Source organism: Sturnira hondurensis, unplaced genomic scaffold (genome assembly GCF_014824575.4).
Source record: "Sturnira hondurensis isolate 20B ecotype Veracruz unplaced genomic scaffold, ASM1482457v3 Scaffold0016280, whole genome shotgun sequence".
NCBI classification, from domain to species: domain Eukaryota; kingdom Metazoa; phylum Chordata; class Mammalia; order Chiroptera; family Phyllostomidae; genus Sturnira; species Sturnira hondurensis.
The window spans coordinates 73162-91214 of record NW_028088911.1 but is presented as its reverse complement, the minus strand read 5'-3'; the positions used below and the strand labels follow the sequence as shown (position 1 = coordinate 91214).

The 18053-nt window shown below is 40.2% G+C and overlaps 1 long non-coding RNA gene across 1 annotated transcript; it reads left to right on the top strand.

Annotated features, from left to right (window-relative positions):
• Nucleotides 1-1308: 1308 nt before the first annotated feature.
• LOC119000764 (uncharacterized) lies at nt 1309-17483 on the top strand. Its single transcript, XR_005069401.1, has 3 exons — nt 1309-1319; nt 9522-9523; nt 17390-17483. It is a non-coding gene; the product is annotated as an uncharacterized LOC119000764 (long non-coding RNA).
• Nucleotides 17484-18053: the final 570 nt, after the last annotated feature.

Genomic DNA, 18053 nt, shown 5'->3' with positions numbered 1-18053 from the left:
GTGTTTTGAACTGTGCATCTGATAGTTGGCTAACTCTTTGTCCCTTCAAAGTATTGGCTTGGGGGCTTTGAGCTGTTCTACTGCTTAAACCATAATATTTTGGTCTGTTCAGGCTTATTAGGTATGCGAGTCAGAGCCTTAGGTGTTCACCAGGGCAGGGAAACCCACTTCACTGGGCTGTGAAGCTGCATGAGGGGTCAGGGTCAGAGAGTGAGCAATGGCATTTGTTGAGCAATGGCTCTCTCTCAGATTTAGGTCCCCTCTGCCACTTCCCACAAGTGAATTGTAGCCTTCTGGTGCTGGTTCCTGGGTGGGTAGGCTTGTGTATGTTCTAGGACCCTTTGGGGTTCTCAAAAAAAACACTCCTGTGAGGCTGAGAGATTCTTTTTTTTTATTTTTGTTTATTTATTTATCTTTAGAGGGTAATGAGAGAGGGAGAGAAACATCAATGTATGGTTGCCTTTTGTGCGTCCCCTGATGGTAGTTAGCCTGCAAGGTACTGGCCTGCAACCCAGGCATGTGCCCTGACTGGGAATCGAACCACAATCTTTTGGTTGGCCTACCCGCGCTCAATCCACTGAGCTACGCCAGCCAGGAGAGGCTGACAGATTCTTCTGGCACCTAAACCGCCCAAAGTTTTTCCAATCAGTGCGTTTAGTCTCTAATTCAAGACACTGGGGCCCTGCTGTGCACGGTTTACCTCATTCTCTCTCTCTCACTCACTCTCTCTCTGTCTCTCTCTCTCTCTCTCTTTTTTTTTTTTTTGCTTGATTGATTTGTGGTTGACTGTGTGACTGTGGTCAGCCAGCTGCCTTCTCCTTCACTGCGTCTGAACATTTCCACCCCATGACCTGGATCTTCCAACCACCACCTGCACACCTGGGGCAGTCGGGCAGCCACTGCTTTTTTCTGCAGTGACCCCTATCCGCTGGCCACTGACTCCACACCTTCTACTGTTCAAGATGAATGGTTCATTGCTGTCGGACTTCAGTACAGATTAATTTTCTGTGTGTTTTAGGTGTGTATTTGTTTCTATCTCAATGTTGTCCTTAAATTTGGTTGTGCAAGGAGTTACAGTATTTCCACCTCCACCCCCACCTTGACCGGATCCCACTTCCCATTGTTTTCTACACTCTTCTTGTTAGCCTTGGCTTCTGAAATGCTTTTGTTGTGACTCCCTGTGTTTGATGCATGAACCACTATGGCCAGAGAACTGTGAGATTCAGTGGTGCAGACTCCTTGACCTCCGGGAACTTCCTGTTCTTGAGTTGGTGAGTATGTTGTAGCTCTGGATATCTCTGGGTTTTGATTTATATTGGGTCTTTGTTTGTGTGTCCTTTCCCCTAGCTGGTCAACTGAAGGTCATTCCACCCAGCGCATCTTTTATGCAGTTTTGCAGGTGAAACAGATTGTATCAAAGCTGCTTCTTCTTTGTGACTCAGGTTTTGAGGCTTTTTTGGTAGCTATTTTTCAGTTGGTTGTTCTGGGTGATGTGTTCACCGTGGATCCTACTTTCAGACTGTGCGTGTGTGTGTGGATTTGAATATGGCTTCCGCTCACTAATTCATCCCGTTTTCTTATATATTCTTGTTGCTCCTTTTGTTGGTGTGCTTTCATTTCTGTAAGTAATTCTGGTGTTCTCAGCTCCCACCAACTCCCCTTTGTGATCAGTAGCAAGGCAGAGGTAAAGTGAATTAAGACAGAGAGCCCATGTTCCCTTGAACTGAACCTAATAAACATGTAACGGAAGGATAGGATATCCTTTCTGTAAGTATGGTGTTAAACATGCTATTTAAGCAAAAGTGCCTCTCGTTGTTGATGTTGTTGTTGTTCCTGCTGTTTTATATTTCCACCTACTTTTATTTCGAGTTTCATTTTCTTAAATCACGTTTTCTTGTTTGTTCATTTGCACTTGCCTGCATTTCTCCCCATCATCACACTGGCGCAAGCTAAAGCCATGTCTCTTTCTTGTTTCCACCCGCAAAAACACCTGTTTTTCTTCAGGTGTTTCCTGTAGTCATTCCTGAAAGCCATTCTACCTTTTGTCTTCTATCTCTCCTCTCAAGACTGTCAGATTGTTCTCAATTTCAGTGTTTCTGTTTACATTCCGCCTGCTTTCTTTGTGTGTTGTTTGGATTCTAGTTAAAGGTGAGATCTTAGGGTATGTGTGCCCAACCATCCATCCTTTTTCACTTCGGATAATGCTATGTTGTTCCCAGCATGCTCTTGCTGAGGGTAGGAGCTGCTTCTTTGTCTATGCTGCCTCGTATTACTTTGTGCATGTGTGACATGCTGTTTGGATCCACTTATTTTCTGACAAGCTGTTGGGTTGCCTCCAGCACTTGACTATTGCAATGGTTCTGCTATGGACATTAGGGTGCATGTCTTGTTGAGGTGGAGTTCTCAGGGTTTAGGATGTAATCTGGTGAGCAGAATTACTATGCCAATGGGCAGTTCCATTCTGTTGTTATCTGTGTAAATGTCATCTTCTTTTTCACCATGTCTACACAAGTCTGCATTCCCACCAACAGTACGCTACGATTCCCTTTTCTCCATCTTCTTTCCCATACTTTTTACTGCTTTATTTAAGATGGCCCTTCACAACTGCCTGAAGTGGCCTCTCACTTTGGCTTTCATTTAAATCAGGCTCTCTGATGGCTAGTGAGGTTGAACAGCTTTTCATATGCCTGTGGGTCTTTTCTATGTCCTCCTTGGAGATGTCTGTTCAATGCATTAGCCCCTTTCTTCATTGAGTTGTTTGCCTTCCTGCAGTGCAATCATTTGAGTTATTTATACATGTTGGAGATCAAGGACTTGCTTGAGGTATCATTGGCAAAGATACATTCTCCATTACTTGGCTCTCTTTGCATTTTAATGTGGCCTTTTTTCTTAGCCATGCCCAAGCTTTCCAACGTGATGAGATCCCATGTGTGTATTCTTTTCTTTCTGTCCCTTTCTGTAGAAGACCCATCACTGAGGATATTCATACATGGAATGTCTCAGATTTCCCTAATGATATTTTCCTCCAGGACTTTTGTGTTGTCACAACTTATATTTCAGGCCTCTCTCCACTTTCAAAATAGTGTTTTGCACTGGCATAAGTTGTTGAATGAGTTTCATGTTTGTGCATGTACCTGTCCTCATTTCCCAACAACTCTTACTGAGGAATTGATTTTGACCCCATTTTGAGCTTCTACCCCCTTGGTCAAACCCTAATATCCCATAAAGACCTGATTTTCTCTTTGGGCTCTGTATTCTGTTCCATGAGTCGATGTGTTTTGTTTTCTTTTATGTCAGTTTCAGGCTGTTTTGAGTGCAGTGGCCTCAAAATCCAGTTTGATATCAGGCATTATGATCCCTCCTACTGTGTTCTATTTTCTCAATATTGCTGCAGCTCTTTGGGGTCGTTTATGCTACCATATAAATTTCTGAAATGTTTCTTTTCTATCTGTGAAATATGCCATTTGTACTTTAGCTGGTATTTCATTGAGTGTATAGATGGCTTTGGGAAATAAGGGCATTTGTTGATGTGAATTCTTCTAAAGCGTTTGCATGGGACATGCTTGCATATGTTTGGGTCTTCCTTCATTTTGTTCCTCAGTGTTGCATACTTTCCTGTGTACAAGATTTCTTCATCCTTGCTTAGGTCTGCTCCTAGGTACTTTAGTTCTCCTGCAGCTTTAGTGAATGGCATTTCTTGCCCTGTTTTCACTATCTGAGATTTCACTATATGTGTACAACAATGCCCTTCACTTCTCAATATTGATTTTGTGCCCTGCTGTTTGGCAAAATTCATATCTCTGGTTCAGGAGATTTTTCATAGAGTCTATAGGATTTTCCATGCACACGCTCATGTAATTTGCAAGCAATGGCAGTTTTGCTTCCTCCTTTCCAATTGGATGCCTCCTGTGTCTTTTTTGTTCTATATTACTGGGGCTATGACCTCCAATATTATGTTTCTAGCTTTCGTGACAGCTGGCATCCATGCAAAGTTCTTGGTATTAGTGAAAGTTTTGCCCTGTGAGCTTCATGTTGCCTATAGTTTTCTTGAATGTGGCATTTAATATGCTGAGGAATTCAACCTCTATTGCCACCGTCTTAAGAGATTTCCCCAATGAATATTTGCTATTCCATATCAAATGTTTTTTTTTCTCAATCTATTGCCATGATCATGTAATTTTTGTCTCCTGTATTGTTTATGTGATGTGTTTTGTTTACCAATTGGCAAATATTATAGCATCCTTGAATCCCCAGAGTGAATTTCTCTCCAACGTGGTGCACGACTTTTTGTATGTATTGCGTGATGCAGTTTCCCAATGTATTTCTGAGCATGTGGTGTCTCTGTTCACTAACAATATTGGACTGAAGGTTTCTTTCTTCGCTCTGTCTTTATGTATTTTAGGGATTCAGATGATGCCAGCATCATCGAAAGAGTTTTTGGAGTCTTCCTTCTTCTTGGAATTTTTGGGATAATTTGTGAAATTCACGGGGGGGCTCTTCCCTAAATGCTGTGTAAAATCCTTCTGTGAAACCGTCTGGTCCAGTGCTTAGGTGTATCAGCGTTTTTCTGATAACTGTTTCAATTTCTTCAGCTTTTATTGTTCTGCTCTTTCACTGGTGGAAGATTACGTTTTACTAGAAAGATGTGCATCTCTCCTAGATTTTCACATTCCTTGGCATATACTTCTTCATAATAGCTTCTTACAATGCTTTGTATTTCTGTGGAATCATGTCTCCAATTTCATTTCTGATAATGTCTATATGGTTTCTCTCTGTGCGTTTTGTATAATGGGTTTGCTTAATGGCCTCTTGATGTTGTTGACCTTTGGGTCTGGGCTTTTCAACTCTGTGTTCTTTTCAGTCTGCTCTAATGTTGTTATCTCCGCTGTTCTATGTTGTCTGGGATGTCATTTTTTTGTTGTTTCCTCAGTTCTCATAGGTGTAGAATGAGGTTATCTGTTTCAAGTGTTTCTGTCTTGTTTCAGTAGCCTTGTATACTAATGAACTTCCCTCTCAGGATTGCCTCAGGTGTGTGCCATAAGCTTCCATTTTTTTGTGAGGTCGTTTGCATTTGTTTCCAGAAACTTTTCAATTACTTCCTTACTCTCACCGTTGACCCATTCTCTGCTATAATACCACCACAAGTTTCAGTGCATCTAATTATTTTCCTTGAAATTTCTTTGAACCTTAAGTTCCCCATGCTCAAATAATACGTTGGGTATGATTTTAATTTTCTTGAAATTGTTGAGGATTGTTTTGTGTCCTATCATGTCTTTTATTTTTGAAAATCTTTGTGCATGTGTAACAAATGTATACTTAGCATCTCTGTGATGAAAGGTTCTCTACATAACAGATAAGGATATTTGAACCAGGACAGTATTCAATGCCTCAATATCATTGTTGACATTTTGTTTGGAAGATGTGTGTGTGTGTGTGTTTGTGTGTGTGTGTGTGTGTGTGTGCGTGTGTGTGTGATTTTTGACAGAGTGTTGTTCTAATCACCCACTATGATTTTTTTTGTGTGTGAACAATATCCTTCTGGAAGCCTTCCAAATTTTCCAATTTATACTGCGTTGCACCCTCATTAGATGTGTGTATACTTATATTCTGTATGACTTCTTGGAAAACTGCTACCTTCGGGATTATGAAGTGACCTTCTGAACATCTTTCTGTGCCCTTTCTTTCAAAGTCTACTTAATCTGACAGAATTATTGTTACCATGGCCTTTCTTTTCAGCCTGATTGCTTGAAATATTTGTTTCCAGATCTTCCCTTTCACTTTGTGAGGCAGGTGTCTGGTCGGCAGCATACATGCAAGTCAAGATTTTTTTAGCCTTTCAGCTCTGCTTTTTCTTTTCGTTGCAGCACTGAAACCATTTACTTTGAGGGTAATCATTGATGGGTATTTAAAAATTCCCAGCTTTTCACAATGGTGTTCCTCTGTTACTCACTCCTTTTACTTTCTTTTTAGAAAGCAAACTCTTTAGCATCTCTTGCAAAGCTGCTTTAAGGACAAGTATGCTTTGAGCTCTCTTTTATCTGCAATATTTTTATTCAGCCTTTCTTTTTATTTAAGAGCCCTGCTGGATGAACGGGTCTCAGGTGCCAAACTTTGGTTTTCATTACTTGGAATATTACTTGTCTTTCACTTCTGGCTGGTAATTTTTCTGTTGAGAAGTTAGCTGCCGGCCTTACCAGCACGTTCTTTTATGTTACTTTTTGTTTCTCCCTTTGCTGTTCTTGAGCATTCTGTCACTCAGATGCCGTCCATTGTAATTCTTATGTATTCAAAATTTGGCTCCTTTTGCTTTGCATTAATCGAGAGACTCTGGGTTTCCAGCCATGAGTAATTCTTCTGTCTCATCAAATTATGAAACTTGTCCATCATTAATTTTGAATACAAGTTTACTAAGCTTTGCTCTTCTTCTTCTCCTCCTGGTATCCCTAGTGTATCGATATCATCATGTTTCATGTTGTCCTGTAGTTCCCTAAATCATTCTTCATCTACCTGAGCCTCTTTTCTTTCTCATGCCCTTTCTCAGTGTTTTCTTCTACCTTGTAAACCAGCTAGCTGTTTCAAACGTCAACTTCATAAAGTTTGCTTTGGATAACTTCTACTGTGTTCTTCATTCAGAAGGTGTATTTGTCATTAAGTATCGGCCCTTGTTCATAGTTACTAGTTCCTCTTTGATGATAATATGATATTCAGGGAGTTCATGGTAGTATTTCACTAGGTTTTGGTAGTTCTCAGTAAACTCACTGAGCTTCCTTCTAATCATTGCCTTGAAGTTAATATCTGACCATCGACTGTTGTGGAATTCATTTTGTACCTTCTCTGTAATTTCCACATGTCCTTTTCTTTGCGGATGATTTCTTTAACTTACTATTGTTTTTTACCCTCTTCATGTTAGCCTTGACTTCTTAAATGCATCTGTTGTGACTCCCAGTGTTTGACGTATGAACCACTATGGCCAGAGATCTGTGAACTTCAGTGCTTCAGACTCCTTCACCTCTGGAACTTCCTGTTGTTGTTGTTTTTTTCACAATTATGTTGGATCTCTGGATGTCTCTGGGTATTGGTTGATGTTGGTATCTGTGTAGCTCCTCTTTTCCTCTAACTGGTAAAGTGATGGCTACTCTGTACACCACATCTTGTATGCAGTTATGCAGACACAAGAGGTTATATCAAAGACACTTCTTCTGTGTACCTGAGGTTTGAGGCTCCTATATATGCATTTTTCAGTTGGTTGTTCTAGGTGATCTGTCCACCATAGGCTGTATTTCAAGACTGGGTGTCTGAAGATGAATGAGGCTTCCTCTCAGTACTTCACCATGTTTTCATGTACCTTCTTTCTGCTTCCTTGGTTAGCGTGTTTTAATTCCCAGCAGTTATCCTGGTATTCCAAGCCTCAGCTGAATCTTTTATGTCATTATTAGCAAGCGGGGGGATCAAAGTGGATTAAGGCAGAGAGCCTGTGTTCTCTTGGAGTGAACTCAAGGAACATGTAAGGAAGAGACAGGAGATTCTTCATGTAAGTATGGTGTTAGACATGCAATTTATCCAGAATTGCGACTTCTTGTTCTTGGTATGGCTCCTGTTGTTTGATAGTTCCACCTGTTCTTACTGTAGTTTTCGCTTTTCTTAAATCACATTTTCTTGTTCATTTGCACCTGTCTGGATCTCTCCCCCGCCATCACCTTGGTTCAAGCTAAAACACCTCCCTCCCTTATTCCTGCCTGCAGGTTAGTTTCTCTATGTGTTCCTTGTAGTCGATCCTGAAAGCCCTCCTTCCTTTGGCTTCCAAGCTCCTCTCTGGAGGCTGCCAGATTGGTCTCAGTTTTAGCGTTTCTGTTTATATTTTGCCTGCTTTCCTTGTATTTTGACTGGATCCCTGGTACAAGTGAAATCCTATGTTATGTGTCACTCACTGCCTGGTCTATTTCACTCAACATAATACTGTGCCACTCCATGCATGTTCTCCCTGAGGACAGGAGCTGCTTCATGCAGAATGGAAGTGCCACCATAAACAAAGCGGCAAACAAGTTTTGGAAAGGAGATGGAGAAAGGGAAATTCTAGTGTACTGTTGGTGCAGACACCATGGAAACAAGATCGGATATTTTACATAGCTACAAGTGGAACTAANAGTTTTTTTGATCCATTCATTTACTGACGGGCCCCCCATCCTCCCCCCTCCCTCCCATTTCCACCCTTCTCAGTTGTTGTCCATGTATCCTTTATATAGGTTCCTCTAAATCCCTCCCTTATTTCCCCTGAAATTCCCTCCCCTCTCCCCTCCGGTCACTGTCAGCCTGTTCCCTATTTCAGTGTCTTTGGTTATATTTTGCTTGCTTGTTTGCTTTGTTGTTTAGCTTCCTGTTAGAGGTGATAGCTACAAGTGGAACTAACCATTGACCCAGCAATTCCACTCACCAAATTATAACCTAAGAAAACTGAAACCGCAATCTCAACAAGCTATGCATACCAATGTTCACAGCAGCAACATTAAAAGAGCCTGGTGCAGAAAGCAACGCAAAGGCTTTTCAGAAAACGAGTCAATCCAAATACTATGGCACATATAAACAATGAAATAGTAGCAAGCAAAGAGAAAGAATCAGTCCCGACCTTAAGGGAGAGCATGCTTGGAATGGCAGAGCGTTATGCCAAATGAAATATGCCAGGAAGTCGGGGAAACATCACGTAGAATCTCACCTATAGCTAGAATTCATTCAATACACCAGAAAAGCAGGCACAATGTAACCAGAGAAACTGGAACTGAGAACATTCTGACAGTCGCCAGAGGGGTGTTTTCTAGCCAAAAGTAAAGAGGGTTTTCAGGAATGAATACAACAAATGCATGGAGAAAACCAACTTGCAGGTGAACAGAAGGGAGGGAGCTGGTTTCACTTGATCTTGGACAAAAGTCTGAGAAGTGATGGGAGGTGATTTCAGCTTGTACCAGGGCAATGATGGTGTTGAAATGCAGACAGGTGTAAATGAACAAGAAAGTGTGATTAAAAGATGAAAACTCAAATAAAAAGAGGTGGAAAAAACAGGACCAACAACAACAACTACAACAACAGAAAGTGGGATTTGTGGTTAGGTAGCATGTTTAACAGCATACTTAGACAAATAATTTCCTATCTTTCTTTGCATGTTTCTTGGATTCAGTCCAAGAGAACAAAGTCTATCTCCCTCAATCCACTCTACCTCCCCCTTGCTACTGATCACCTAAAAGAGTCGATGCCAGCGGGGAACACCATATTAAATGCTGGAAGTAGCATTTAACACCCACCAAAAAGGAAGCAGAAAGAAATGATAAGAAAACCAGATGAAGCAGTGAATGGAAGGCATATTCACCCACACGCACAACCAATCTGGAAGTGTTACCCGAAGTGGACACATTACCTAGAACAAAGAAAATCAAAATAGCTAGAGAGAAGCCACAAAACCTCTACTTAATCAGGGAAACAGAAAGAGCAGCTTTCACACTACCTGTTGTGCCTGCAGAACTGCATACAAGACGTGGATAAAGTGAACATCAGTTCACTGGCTAGAGAAAAAGACACAACAAAAAGGTACTCAACATCAATCAAAACTCAGAGACATGTAGAGATCCAACATAATGGACAAGTCAAGATGAGGAAGTTCCGGAGCTCAAGGAGTCTGCACAACTGAATCTCACAGGTCTCTGGCCATAGTGGTTCATACACCAAAAAGAAGGAGTCATGATAGATGCATTAAAGAAGCCAGGAGGAACATGAAGAGTTAAGAAAATAGGGAGATAAATAAAGTATCCCCAAATGAAAGGACAGGTGGAAATCACAGAGTAAGTGCAAAATGAAGTACAGAACAGTCAACCCTCAGACATTAAGTTCAAGGCAATGGTTAGAAGGAAGCTCAATGAGCTTTCTGAGAACTACCAAAGCCTTCAGGGAAACTACGTAGAGCTAACTGAAAATAATGTCATCATGAAAAAGGAAATAGCAACTATTAACAGAGGCCAGTGCACAATGAAGGGTACAGCTTCTGAATGAAAAACTCAGTAGAAGTATCCAAAGCAAACTGCATGAAGAGGAAGCTTGAACCAAAAAGCTGGTGGAGAAGGTAGATGGGAAAGTTTCATAATTTGATGAGAGAGAAAAATCACACATGGCTGGAAACACAGAGGGTCTCAATCAAGATGAATTATAAGGAGCCCCATTTAGAATGCATGATCATTGCAGTGGCTAACGCCCCAGGGAAAGAGAGCATCTTTGAGGCTTCAAGGGAGAGACAGTAATTACCATATAAGGGAGCTCTGATAAGAACAGCGACTGAGTTCTCAATGGAAACACTTTCAGCCAGAAGTGAAAGGCAAGAAATATTACAAGTAATGTGAACCAAAAAGAAGGCAACTGAGACCACTTCATCCAGCAGGGTTCTAAAATGAAAAGGAAGGCTAAATAAAGATCTGCCAGATAAAAGAGAGCTCAAAGCATACTCCTCATCAAACTAGATATGCAAGAGATGCGAAAGGGGTTACTTTCAGAAGAAAAAGAGAAAAGGAGTGAGACAGAGAGGAACATGGTTGTGAAAAGGTGGCAATGGATAAACACCCACCAATGATTACCTTCAAAGTAAATGGATTCAACACTGCAACCAAAAGACAAAGAAGAACTGAATGAGTAAGAAATCATGACCCACACGTACGCTGCCAACCAGAGACCTGCCTCAGAATCAAAGACCTACACAGACTAAAAGGGAAAAGCTAGGCCAAATATTTCAAGAAAACAGCCAGGAAAGAAAGGCCTGGGTGACAGTAAACCTGTCAGATGACCTAGACTTCCAAAGAAGGGGCAGAAAAGAGACCCAGGAGGTCATTTCTCAATGAGTGCTTGCTTACTGAAGGAAGCACCGTACCATAAATCCATAAATAGTGTAAACATACACAACAGCCAACGTGGAAGCACCCAAATATAAAATGGGAATTGTTTCATAATTTTTTTCATCGTTCTGGAAACTTTGAAGGATTTTCAGAACAATATTGATGACATGACAGATATAGTGGAAGATTTAAACACTCCACTTTCAAAATGTATAGATCTTCCAAACAAAATACCAACAATGATATTGTGGCACACAACACGATTCAGGGTCAAATGAATTTACCTGATATATAGCATAAATGTCTTCCCAGATCCGCTAAATATACTTTTGTTTCACATGCACAGAGAGCATTTTCAAAGACAGAATGCGTGATAGGACACAAAACAAGCCCCCCAAATTTCAAAGTAATGGGAATTACATCTAGCATATTCTTTGAGCCCATGAAAGTGAATGTGTAAAATTTCAAGAAAAACAGTCAGAAACACTCCAGATCATGGAGCTCCTACAGTAGCGAGTGTGTTAACAATGAGAATCAGCAAGAAATCAAAAAGTTTCTGAAAACAAATGCAAACAAACTCACCAAACATCAAAGCTCATGCCACATAGTGGAGGCATTTCAGAGAGGGAAGTTCATTCAGATAGTGGGCTACTGAAACAAGACAGAAACTTCTGAAATAAAGAACCCTTTCCTACACCCACGAAAACTTGAGGAACAACGCTAAACACAGCCTACACCACATCGAAGGGAGGCAGTAATGAAGATCACAGCAGACTAAAATGACACAGAGATGAAAAGCACAATTTGAAGGATCCACGAATTGAGAAGCTAGTTGTTTGCTCACTTGAACAACATTGACAAGCCTTTAAGCAAACCCATTAAACAAAAGCGACAAAAAACCCATATAAGCATGATCAGAAGTGAAATAAGACAGACTAGAGCTCCTGCCACAGAAGTACAAAAAATAATTGTAAGAAACTACTATGAGGAAGTATTTTCCAAGAAATTTGAAACCTATGGGAAACAGACATATTTCTAGAAAAATGTAACCTTCCAACAATGAATGAGGAAGCAGCAAGAAGCCTGAACAGAGCAATAATAGCGTGTGAAAGGGAAGCAGTGATCAGAATTAACCCAACACACCAAAGCCCTGGACCAGACGGTTTCACAAAAGAATTTATGGAAGAGCTAACCAGTATCCCTCACAGATTATCCCAAAAAATCTAAGAAGGAGGAAAACTCCCAAACTCTATTTAGGCTGCTTGAATCATCTGAATCCCTAAACTACATAAAGACAAAACCAGGAAAGAAACCTTCAGGCTAGTGTCGTCAGTGAACATAGATACTTCTTACACAACCACACATTTGGAAACTTCAGCCAGCAATATATTAGAATGGTCATACACCAGGATCAAGAGAGATTCACACCGGGGGTAGGGGCTCCAAACTTGTTAATCACGAAACTGTTAAACTTGTTAAACACATCACATAACCAATACCAGAGAGAAAAATTACATGATCATGACAATGAATTCAGAAAGAGCATTTGTGAAGGCACAGTGCATATTCCTGGGCAAAACTGTTAAGAGGTTGGCAATATAGAGTGCATTCCTCAACATACTAAAGGCCTCATTTGAGAAACCTATGGGGAACATGAAACCCAAAGGGCAGAAACTTGCAGCTTTCCCACTAAGATCAGGAACATTGCAAGGATGCCATCTTTCACCACTTCCATTGTGTGAAGTATTGTAAGTCCTATCCAGAGCAATGCACACACACACAAAAAGGCAATACACACACACAAAACACATTCAATGGGAAAGGAGGATGAAAAGCTGTCATTGTTTGCAGATGACATGAGAATGTACATGGAATATTCTATAGCCTAAACAAAAACATACTGGGCCTAAACAGTGAATTTCACCAAAGAGCAGAACACAAAATTGATAACAACAAATCAATAAATATTATATATTTGTTATATTGTTGTACACATAAAATAAAATCTCAGACAGTGAAAAAGGGGAAGAAATCCCTTTTGATTAAAAAGCAAAGGAACTAAATTTAGAACTCCTTTACTCAAAACTGTACACAACACTGAGTAAAGAAATGAGGGAACATCCAAACATATGCAAGCTATCCCATGCCCAAGCTTTGGAAGAATTCGCATCACCCAAATGCACTTATATTCCAAAAGAATTTATAGATCCAGTGCAATCCCTGCTAAAGCACCCGTAACATATTTCACAGATAGAGAATGAGCATTTGTATTTGTATATATATTAGAAATGTTTATGGTAGCATAAATGACCCCCAAGAGCTGCAGCAATATTGAGTAAATAGAACAAAGTAGGAGGGATTACAATGCCTGATATCAAACTGGATTACAAGGCCACTGCAATCAAAACAGCCTGAAACTGACATAAAAGAATTAAAAATAAACACACTGCCTCATGGAACAGAACACAGAGCCCAGAGATAAAATCAGGTCTTTATGGGAAATTAGGTTTGACCAAGAAGGTAAAAGCATATAGTGGGGTCAAAATCAGTTCCTCAGTAAGAGTTGTTTTGAAATGAGGACAGGTACATGCACAAACTTGACACTCGATCAGCAACTTACGCCAGTGCAAAACACTATAGTCAAGGTGGGGAAAGGCCTGCAATATAAGTTGTGACAACATAAAAGTCCTGGAGAGAAACACTGGCAGAGAAATCTGCAACATTCCATGCAACAATAACCTCACTTATACAAGACAAGACAAAAGAATACACACATTGGTCCTCATCAATTTAAAAAGCTGATGTTTGGCTGAAGAAAGCAGTATTCAGGTGCAAAGTGTACCAAGTAATGAGGAAAATATCTGTGCCAATGACACCTCCCACAAAGGCTTGATCTCTAAGATGTGTAAAGAATTCACAGGATTGCTCTCCAGGGAGGCAAACAAATCCATGATGAAAGGGGCTCAAGTATTGAACAGACACTTTTTTTTTATGAAAGGGGCTCAAGTATTGAACAGACACTTTTTTTTTATGAGAACATACAGAAGGATCACAAGCATATGAAGACATGCTCAACATCACTAGCCATAAGAGAGATTGGTGCCCATTAAAACCACAGTGAGAGTCAACTTCACACAGGTGTGAGGGGCTATCTTTAACAAAGCTGCCCACCAGTGTTGGTGTAGGTGGAGAAAAAGGAATCATAGTGTATTACTGGTGGGAATGCTGACTGGTGTAGACGTGGTGAAAAACACGATGGCATTTCTTCAGATAACTACAAACGGAACTGCCCGTGGACCCCGCAATTTAGCACACTAGATTGTATCCTAAGAACGCTAATAACTAAATCTCAACAAACCATGCACCCAAATGTTCATAGCAGCACCATTACAATAACCGAGTGCTTGAAGCCACCCAACAGCTTGTCAGGAAATGAGTGAGTACAAACTCTATGACACATATACACAATGAAATGCTAGGCAGCGGAGAGAAAAGATCAGCTCCTAACCTCAGGGAGAGCATACTTGGAAGGGCACAGCATTATTCTAAGTGAAATAGGCCAGGAGGTGAGCGACATACACCATAGGATCTCACCTGTAAAATGGAATCCAATCAACACGCCAGGAAAGCAGGCAAAATATAATTAAAAATACTTGAAAATAGAACAATCTCACACATGTCAGAAAAGTTTGAAAGTGAATGGAAGGAGGGCTTTCAGGAATGTCTACAAGGAACACATGAACAAAATCAACTAGTGGGTGGAACCAAGGGAGAGAGGTGGTTTCAGCTTGTGCCAAAGTGATGATCAGGAGAAATGCAGACAAGTGTAAAACAATAAAAAATACTTAAACAACTAAACATCTAAAATGAGAATAGTTTAAATATAAGACAACAGTCACAATAACAACAATTGGCAATTTGGGTTAGATAGCACTTTCAACACCATGCTAACATGAAGAATCTCCTATCTTACCTTTGCATGTTTCTTAGGTTCAATCTAAGAGAACACAGGCTCTCTGTCTTAATCCATTTTGCATCCCCCTTGCGACTGATCACATAGAAGAGTGGGTTGGAGCTGGGAACACCAGGGTAATTGCTGGAAGTGAAAATCTACTAACCAAAGAAGCAGAAAAAAAGTAAAAGAACAGGGGGAAGTAGTGAGTGGAAGCCTTATTCACCTGCGCACAAAGTAAGTATAGAAGTAGGACCCATGGTGAACACATGATCCAGAAAAAAACAACCGAAAAACAGCTAGAGACATATCAGAGAACCTCGGGGAAACAGAATAAGAAGCTTTGAAACAACCTGTTGAACCTGCACAACTACATAAAAGATGCAATTCATGGTGTGAACATCAGGCTACCAGGTAGATGAAAAGACACATGAAAGAATCACCCAATATAATTCAAAGCCCAGGGACATCCAAAGATCCAACATAATCGACAATGTAGGGAGAGGAAGTTCCGGAGGTCAGGGAGTGGGAACAACTGAATCTCACAGGTCTCTGGCCATAGTGGTTCATACGTTGAACACAGAAAGTCACCATACATGCACTCAATAATCCAAAGCTAACAAAAAGAGTGTAAAAATAACAAAGGGAAGTTAAAGAAAATATCCCCAAATAAATGGACAGGTGTAAGGTACAGAGTAAGTGCAAAGTGGAATACAGAACAGTCAACCCTCAGTCATTAAGTTCATGGCAATGGTTAGGAGGAAGCTCACTGAGCTTACTGAGAACTACCAAAACCTACGGGGAAACTGCATAGAACTAACCAAAAATTATATCTTCATGAAAAAGGAAATAGTAACTATTTACAAGGGCCAGTACACAATGAAAGGTACACCTTCTGAATGAAGAACACAGTAAAAGTACTCCAAAGCAAAGTGCATGAAGAAGAGACCCGAACCAAAGAGCTGGTGGACGAGGTAGAAGAAAGCACTCAGAAAGACCAAGAGAAGAAAAAGAGGCTCAGATAGATGAAGAAGGGTTTGAGGAATTACAGGACAACGTGAAACATTAGGAAATATAGACACTACAGATACCAGGAGGAGGAGAAGAGCAAGCGGTAGTAAACCTGTACTCAACAGTAATGATGGAAAACTTCCAAATTTGATAAGAGAGAAAAATCACACATGCCTAGGAACACAGAGAGTACCAATCAAGGCAAATCATAAGGAGCCCCATTTAGGAAACATGATAATCACAGTGGACAATACCCAAGGGAAAGAAAGAATCTTAAGGCTTCAAGTGAAAAACATAAATTAACATACAAGGGAGCCCTGATAAGAACAGCAAGTGAGTTCTCAATGGAAACACTATCAGCCAGATGCGAAAGACAAGAAACATTCCAAGGAATGAAAACCAAAGGATGCTGACTGAGACCCCTGCATCCTGCAGGGTTCTTGAGTAAAAAGGAAGGCCAAATAAAGATCTGCCAGATAAAAGAAGACCCAAAGCAAACACCTTCTCCAAGAAGCTCTGCCAAAGATGCTAAAGGGTTTGCTTTGAAAACAGAAGTGCAAAGGAGTGAGAGAATAGACCATGCGGTGAGTAATACATACCATAAGATCTCACCTTTAATGGAATGCAATTAACACACCAGCTTGGTAGGGGAAATATAGGAAGAAACACTGAAACAGATATCTATCTGACATTTGCCAGAGGAGAGTTTGGAAGCCAAATGTAAGTGGAACTTTCAGGAATGACTACCAAGAACACATGGACAAAAGCAACCTGCAGGTGGAAAGGAGGAAGAGAGGTTGGTTTCAGTTTGAGTCAGGGAGATGATGCTGATGAAATGCAGACGAGTATAAATGAAGAAGAAAACATGGCTTAAAAAAAGAAACCCTAATAAAAATATGTGGACATATACAAGAACAGTAAAGTAACAACAAAAAATACTGATTGGGGTAACTAGTACATTTAACACCATACTTACATACAGAATCTGCGATCCCTTTTTCATGTTTCTTAGGTTAATACACAGGCTGTCTGTCTTAATCCAATTTGCCTCTTCATTGCTAACGATCGCATAAAAGATTCATTGAGATTTGGAAAACCAGGATAACTGCTGGAAGTGAGAATCCACAAACAAGAGAAGCAACAAGAAATCATAAGAAAGTAGTGTGAGGTAGTCAGTGGGAATCATATTGGGCCAAATCAATACTGAGAAATCAAGGGCATTGTTGTACACATATGTGAAATCTCAGGTATGGAAAACAGGGGAAGAAATCCCATTGCATATAGCAGCGAGAGAAGTAAAACACCTAGGAATAAAGCTAAGCATGGATGTGAAAAATCCTGTACTCAGAAAAATATGCAACACTGAGGAAAGAAATGATGGAAGATCCAAACAAATGGAACCATGGCCCATGCACAGGGATTGGAAGAATTCACACCAGCAAAATGTCCTTACATCCCAAAGCCATTTATAGGCCCAATGCAATTCCGGATAATGTACCAATGATATATTTCACAGATATAGAAGGAGCACTACAGAAATGTTTATGCTTCCATACAGAAGCATAAATGACCATGAAGAGCTGCAGCAATATTGAGAAAGAAGAACAAAGTAGGAGGGATCACGATGCCTGATATCAAACCCGGTCACAAGGCCACTGTAATCAGAACATCCTGATACTGGTATAAAAAACAGACACATAAACCCCCCCCACCAAAGAGACAGAGACAGAACAGAGACTCAGAAATATACCTAAATTATTGTCAATTAATATTCAAAAAATGAGGCACCAACATAAAGTGGGGTGAAAATTTCCTCCTCCAAATGGTGTTGGAAAATCAGGACAGCTATATGCAAAAAAAAAAAAAAAAAGAAATTTCAGCACCCACTTACACCATGCAGAAAAATTAATTCAACGTGGATAAATGATTTAAATTTAAGTTGTGGCATCATGACCACCCTAGAGGAGAACATAGCATGGAAAATATCAAGATAAGTCATGCAGCAATATTTTCAGTGATATATTCTGAAAAGAAAGGGACATAAAAAAGAAAAATCAAATGACATCTCATGTTAAAAAAGTAACCTTCTGTGTGGCTAAAGAAAACAATATACAAATAAAAAAAAACTACGTATATGGAAAGAAAAACGTATTTGCATATAATACTTCAGCCAAATTTTTAATCTGCAAATCATATAAAGAAGTCACAGGACTCTAAGAAGACAA